General features: G+C 45.1%; 1 protein-coding gene across 4 annotated transcripts in view; it reads left to right on the forward strand.

Annotated features, from left to right (window-relative positions):
- Positions 1-6890: 6890 nt before the first annotated feature.
- The window catches only part of Pllp (plasmolipin), a 37593-nt gene continuing 37273 nt past the window's right edge, over positions 6891-7210 (forward strand). For 3 of the 4 annotated variants that reach the window (XM_019209735.2, XM_019209736.2, XM_010638907.3), the window contains exon 1: positions 7115-7208. The gene's annotated coding sequence lies outside the window, so the exon portion shown is untranslated. Of the gene's footprint in view, positions 7209-7210 lie in introns of all 4 variants that reach the window. The other variant, XM_033757977.1, reaches the window with a different exon arrangement.

Raw genomic sequence — 7210 nt, forward strand, 5'->3', positions numbered from 1 at the left:
TTTTTTTTTTTTTTTTTTGGTGGCTCGAACTCGAGCCTTTGTGCTTGCAAGGCAGGCAGTGGAACCATTGAGCCAAATCCCCAGCCCTCAACCTAATTTTTAAACAGACAGTTCACCAAAGAAGATAAATGAATGGTAAATGAACCCATGAAAAGATGCCTCACATCTTTAGTTATTGTGAAAATGAACTTTAAACCAGAATGAGACTCTATGCACACCTATTAGAATGGTGGGGCTGGGAGTATTGTTTAGTGGTAGAGCATGAAACTCCCTGGGGTGCCAAATGTCAGCAAGGGGGTGGGGCTACTCAAGTCTCCCCCTGCTGTGCTGATGGCACGCAAATATGACAGGCCAACTTTGGCAAATGTTTTGCAGCTGGATGTGGTGGTACGTGCCTGGGAGGCTGAGGCAGGAGGATAGCCTACTTCAAAACCAGTCTGAGCAATTTAGTGACTTAGTGAGACCCTGCCTCAAAAATAAAAAATAAAGAAGGGGTAGGGATGTAGTTCAGTGGCACCATGCCTGCCTGGCAAGAGCAAGGTCATGAGTTCAACCCCTGGCACTGAAAAAAAAAAGAATAAATAAAAATAAAAAATAAAGAGCGCTGGAGATGCAGCTCAGTATGAAGGCCCTGAGATCAATCCCAAGTACTGCAGAAAAAGACAGTTTTGCAATGTGTTAAAGGTTACAAATACTATGTGACCAACAATTCTAAGTATTGCTCGAAAGAAATGAAAACACATGTTCACCTCAAAAAATTTGCCTGCACCTGGGTGTATTGGTGCACCCTTGTAGTCCCAGCACTCATGAGGCTGAGGCAGGAGGATTGCCATAAATTCAAGGCCAGCCTGGAATACACAGTAAGATTTTGTTTTGAAAAACAAAATTAAAAAAAACAAAACAAAACCCTAAAACATTTGGTTTTATTACCAGTGTTGAAACTAGAGACCTTACATGAATACTGTTTCCTACTGTTGCTTGCAGAATCAGCATTTCTGGCTGTCCCAAACTCGAGTCACCACTAAATACCAGCAGATAGCTCTCGTGCTCCAGAAACCTCCCCAGGGCTTCCTTAATCCCTTTTGTGACCTTCTGCCCCAGCAGCTGCTGAGTTTAAGACCATAGTGTCATCCTCCAGGCCTGAGGTGCAAATAAAATAAAATAAAAACACACACACATGCACACACAAACGTGGCCTCAATGTTCATAGAAATGTTATTCCTAACAGCGAAATCCTGGAAAGAACCCAAATGTCCATCGGCTAGTAAATACATAAGAAATTATGCCATATCGATACAATAGAATACATTCAGCAATAAAAGAAACTATTGATAGGCTCAACAATGTAGATGGATTGCCAAGTCTTTTAGCTTTATACAAAATGGTACTATATTGGTTTCTTTTCACTGCTTTAACAAATTACCACAAACTTGGTGGCTGCAAACAGTACCATTTTTTCCTATTACAGTTTCTGAGACCTCAATGAGTATTAATAGGCTAAACAGACAGGTCAGCAGGGCTGGCTGCTTCTCGAGGTTTCGAGAAGGACCATCCTTTGCTTGCATCTGGGGTGCTGTGGCAGAACACTGCTTAGCATTCGAGGCCCTGTGTTCACCACCAGACAAAACAGACAAAAGGGGGGCAGTTCTTTGGCTCTTCCCCTCCAGTGGCTGCTGGCATTCCTTAGTTCTTGACTGGATCACCTCATTCCTCTTTCTGTGACCACAATGCCTTCTGTATGGTCATCAAGTCTCCCTCAGATTCCTTCTAACCAGGACACTTGGGAGTCCATTTAGGGCTTGTGTAGATAATCCAGGCTCATCTCCTCACCTCACAACCCTTAGTAAAATGTGCAGGGTCCCTTTTCCCAAAAAAGGTAATATTCACAAGTTCTGGGGGTTCAGCTGGGGACATTACCAGCCAGCCACAACTACACAAGAGTCTATTTATATGACATTCTGTAAAATGTCACAGCAGTGACAAAAGGAGACAGGCATTACCTCGGGTTGGGGTAGAGCACACAAGACATTTCAGGGGTGACTTGTGATTTGGGTGGGAGCTACATAGCCTTATGAGAGTGGGAGAGACAGAGTAGGAGACAACAGCACCACATAAAAGTGACAAAGAGCTACGGGCGGTGGCAAGCATCTGCAGTCCCACTACTGAGGAAGCTGAGGCAGGAGAATCACATAAACCTGGGTGTTCGAAATGACAAAGGATGTGTGTCCAAATAAAAAGTAGCTCATAGAATGGAATGTTTTAGAAGCACAGAGAGGCAGCAAAGCTAGAGGTAATGCAGTAGGCCACAAGGCCATGGACACTGCTCACACACTTACAGAGTTCAAGGACTTTTATAAGTGACCATGAGGTTCCCTAATTCTCTAGAAGTGAGAGAGGAGGTTAGCGCGTATTAAACTGGCTGGGGAAGTAGGCAACACCTTTTGATCAGACAGTTCCAGGACACATGGGCAGAGCAGTTTCCAAAGCCCTGCCTAAGAAATCAGAGTGCTAGCTTCAATTTTCTCACAGAACCCAAGCGGTTTCTTATAGGACGGCCTAGATGTGACGTCAGCCCCAGGAGTGGAAGATACAAAGATGGCTATCACCGAGCTCTTGGTCACTATGTTTGTTCTTTCACAGTGGCCTCCTCTCATTCTGGTCCTTTTTTTTTTTAACTTTTAATGGACACAGACTGGCTCTGCAGAGCATGTTTCTTTTCATACTTTTAATAAATATAAAACCTCATTACTTTTCACACTTGCCTGGACCTATTCTTTCTTCAGTTTTTGACTTGGAACTTGTGAGATCTTCCTGTCTCAATCTCCTGAATGCTGGGCTCACAGCACCACCATGCCCGGCCTTATATCTGACCTCTCTCCCCACTGTTATACATGTATGTAGAAAGACACTTTATGTGTTCTGTGCATTTTTTAATTTGTTTCTATCAAAAATGGAATTATACTGTATATATTAAAATTTGACCCTTTAATTTAACATTTCTTAGAAATACCTCCCTAACAGTATATAGACACTAGTCTCCTTTCTTACATGGTCCATAGAGGGCTCTTGCATACTGCTTTATCCATTCCATCATGGTTTCCAGTAATTCCTCATCCTAGGTAATATCATGTAAGCACTATTTTTCCTTTTTGCAGTGGTAGTGGGGATGGGACTGAGGGCCTCACACATGTTGGCAAGCATTCTGCCAGTGAGGTACATCCCCAGCCCATTTATTACATTTTGAGATAAGTCTGTTAAATTGGCCTGACTGGTCTCAAACTTGGGATCCTCCTGCCTCAGCCTCCCTAATAGTTGAGATTACAGGTGTGCATTAGCATGCTGGTTTGGGTAAACATTTTTGGGGATATGTGTGTGTGTCTGTGTGTGATGTTGGGGATTGAAATCAGGGCCTTTGAACCAAGCTACATCCCCAGCCCATTCATTATTTGTTTATTTAGATTCAGGGTCTTGCTAAGTCACTAAATTATCCTGGCTGAGCTCAAATTTGTGATCTTACTGCCTCAGCCTCCCAGGGTGCTAGGATTATAGACATGTACTACTATGTCCAATTTATGTAAAAATTCTTATTTACACAGCTTTGCACAGATAAGTGCGATTTTCTGTTGGATATAATCTTCAAAGCAGAGCAACATTGAAAGTTATGTTCATTTTTAGCCAGGCATGGTGGTGCATGCCTGTAATCCCAGCACTTGGGATGCTGAGGCAGGAGGATAGCTGTGAGTTCGAGACCAGCCTGGGCTACATAGTGAGTTCCAGGTCAGTCTCGACGACATAGTGAGACCCTGTCTCAAAAATAAATAAATACATAAGTTATGTTCATTTTTAATTATTTTTTAGAGATACCATCAAATTGTCCTAAAAGTCCATTTTAGTTGTCACCAACATTAAGAGTAAGTGAGCTTAACTTTTTGCTTATGCCCTGCATATTTGAGATAAGGTCTCTCTATATACTACATAGAGAGACTACATAGAGAGATGCTTTCTTAAAAAAAAAAAAGCAGAAAGAAAAAGAAAACATAGGCTAGTCTTGGCTATGCCAAGCACTTAAACATGATTCACTACAGAGCAAGGTACAGGTTTTGAGAGGTGCGTGTGTGTGATGTGCAATGAAATCAACTAATGAAAAAAATCAGCAATGAATGAGTCATTCAATCAAAAATGAAGAAATCAGAACTAACCAGCCCTGCAGCATTGGGCATGGGGTAATCTGGAAAGTACTCAGCCAGTATTTGATGATTATAACCACTACCTTTGCAGAGTTTGCTTCTGGAAGCCATTAAGATGAAGCCCACAGGAACCTTTGTGTGAATTTCTTTCTTTTTAAAAAATTTTTTCTTAAAATTATAAATCAAATATAATAAAATATTTTTCAGTGGCCTCTTTTTTTTTTCTTTCTTCTCCCTCTCAGGCTCTTACTTACTTTATTTATTTAATAATAAAACTCCTTCACCAGAGGTTAAGACCAGGTGATCTGGCTTTTGGCTCCTCCTTGAACCTCATCTCTCTGTCTTCCCCAGAGTCTTCTGTCTTTTCTCGAAGACCTCACTCTTTTGCATCTCAAGGCCTTTGCATATATGGCAGTTTTCTCTGCCTAGGATGCTCTTCTGTCTGATTTTTATTTATCCTATAGGTGCCTGCTTAAGTATTTAGACTTTACTTGACCAGGGTATCCTGGTGATTCTCTGCAATTCTCAGGATTACCCTCTCCTTTGGCATCCTGCTCTTTTTCTGGGATAACATGAACATCACAGTTGATGGTGGTCTATTTCTCTGTTTCCTGCCTCACACTGACGTTTCGCTCATCACATGGCTTATAGGTCTGTCCCCAGGTCCTGCTGCACCTGTGCCACCCACTAAATATCAGCTCAGTGCTGGAATCCCCACTGCCTCTCCAGCATGCCCTGGCCCAGGGCACATGAGGGCTTTGAACACAGAGCACCCTTTGCAAATGTGCAACAGGTGCCCTGGGGGGAGAGAGTCTCCTCAGACCCTGGGGAAGGAACATGAGGCTTGGTGTTGGCAGGCTGACTCCTCCTCCCCAGTATGACTCTGTCTCTGTCACCCATCATAGGAATTCAAGGCCCTTGTGGTGCCAGTGGAGATTGGGTGGGCAGCTGCTTCCAGTCCAGGACAGATTCCATCCTACTTCTTCTGATGGGGGCGAATGAAGTTGGTTTGAAGAAAATGTCAGAGTATTAAAAACTGCAGCGATTCAATCTTGCTTGCTGCCATTTGAAAGGAATGAAAGTGGGATGAACCAAAAAAACAAAATCCAAACCAAAAGCAAAACAAAAACATCCTACTGTTTTAGAATCTGCTTCAGAAACAATCACCTCATTGTTTTCTGTGTCATAATAAAATGAAGGACTCACCCTAGCTTTCTTCTTCTGGGACTGGTCCACAGAAGAGCTGGTCTCTGGGTAACACTTTTGTAACTTCCAGAAAGTACTTCTCATTTCTAGAGCATGTGCAGCAGGTAAAGTAGGGAAGGGCAGAGAAGGACCTCAGGTGCACTGGGGAGGCAGGGCCAAACATCCATTTAGGGGGAAAGGATTAAGTCAGCACCCACAAGAGATATTTCCACAGTCCCCAGATCTTGTCACCTGCTTCAAACCCTCCAGGTCTTAAAATAAATGTCAACCACTCCATCGTTGTGGTAGGCTGAGTAATGACCTCCTAAAGACATTCCATATCCTGATCCTTGGAACTTTCACGTTTTACCTTATAAAGAAAGAGTCTTTGCAGATGAAATAAAGTGGATAAATTAGGGGACCACTCTGGATGACCCTAATCTGACCACGAAGACCTTGTAAAATAGGCTTATCCACACAGATTTTACACATACAGAAGCAAAAGGGCAATATGACCTTGGAGACAGGGTTGGTGAGAAAGCCAACAGCCACTAACAGAAGCTGGAGGATTCTCCCCTAGGGCCTCCCGAGGGCACCCTGATTTGGGCTCTGTGGGACTGATTGCAAATAGCTGGTCCCCTGAACTGTGAATACACTTCTGTTAATTCTAAGCCACCAAGTTTGTAGTAATGACACAGGACACTAATGCACTATGTGGCCATGTGTGACCTGGGCCCTGCACATACAGTGGCCAACCTCCCCCTCCCCCTGCTCCAGCCTCACCAGGGACCTGTTTGCTGTTCCTGGAGCTCTACGGCTTCCTGCAGCCTCATACTGACTAAGCTCCCCAAGACCTTCTCAAGGATGGCCCCAACTCAGGTTTCAAGTGTCTGCACACGTTGCCTCCTGGATAATCTTCCTTGACAACCTATCTACAAATCTGGTCACTTGCAGTCACATCCCTCTGTTATGTTACTCCCAGCATTTGTCAGCATCTGAAATTATTTTTCCTCCCTGGTTTATGGCTTGTCACTCCCATAGAAAGGGGACCCACCAAGGCCTTCTTTAACTCATTCCCTGCTGTCTCTCAGGATCCGGGAGAGACCTGACATAGGAGGTGAACATGGGTTGAAAAATAAATGCGCGAGTGTCTGTGCAGACATCTGCGTGTGCACACACGTGCATGAGTTTTAGGTGCACGTGGAACAAAGAAACCATAGGGCCAACATCACCTCCCATCTTCTGATGGCCCCCCTTTGCACAATGCCAGCAGCTTTCTATGTAATGTTTGATTTCTTCCCCACCTTAGCTCTGCAGACCCCTGTATGGCAGGCGAGGTGACGCTCACCCATCTCCTGTGTTCCTATATTTAGAGTGAACCTTGCTACCACTGCCATAAAAGGACGTCACTTTCTCTCGCACGCCCAGATTACCCAGATCCTTCCCAGTACTAGTACTGGAGCTGGAGACAAAAGCTTTATGTCCAGAGAGGCGCGGGGGTCACAGTGGCCGGTGGGTCGGGGAGTGGTCCACTCCGGGAAGCTGAAGCACCCAGAACAGAGGGCGCGGAGGCGCACAGCCAAGGAGCGCGGGCATTCTGGCTGCCGGTGGCTGAGCCCTCTCGTAGACCCCAATCTCATTCTCCCGTAGTGCGAAGCAGCCTTGGCTGCTGGGGAACCCGCGAAGGCTGATTGCCTGCAGCGAGGATAGGGTTAAAGGGGCGGTGCTCACGGCGGGCGGGGCCGGGCCGGCCGCACCTGACTCTCGGGCTCCCAGGCTGACGCCTAGTTCAGCTCTCACAGCGGGAGCCGGAGTCCCGGGAGCCCGCACCCACAGGG

Source organism: Fukomys damarensis, unplaced genomic scaffold, assembly GCF_012274545.1.
Source record: "Fukomys damarensis isolate Sample0158 unplaced genomic scaffold, DMR_v1.0_HiC HiC_scaffold_32, whole genome shotgun sequence".
NCBI lineage: Eukaryota > Metazoa > Chordata > Mammalia > Rodentia > Bathyergidae > Fukomys > Fukomys damarensis.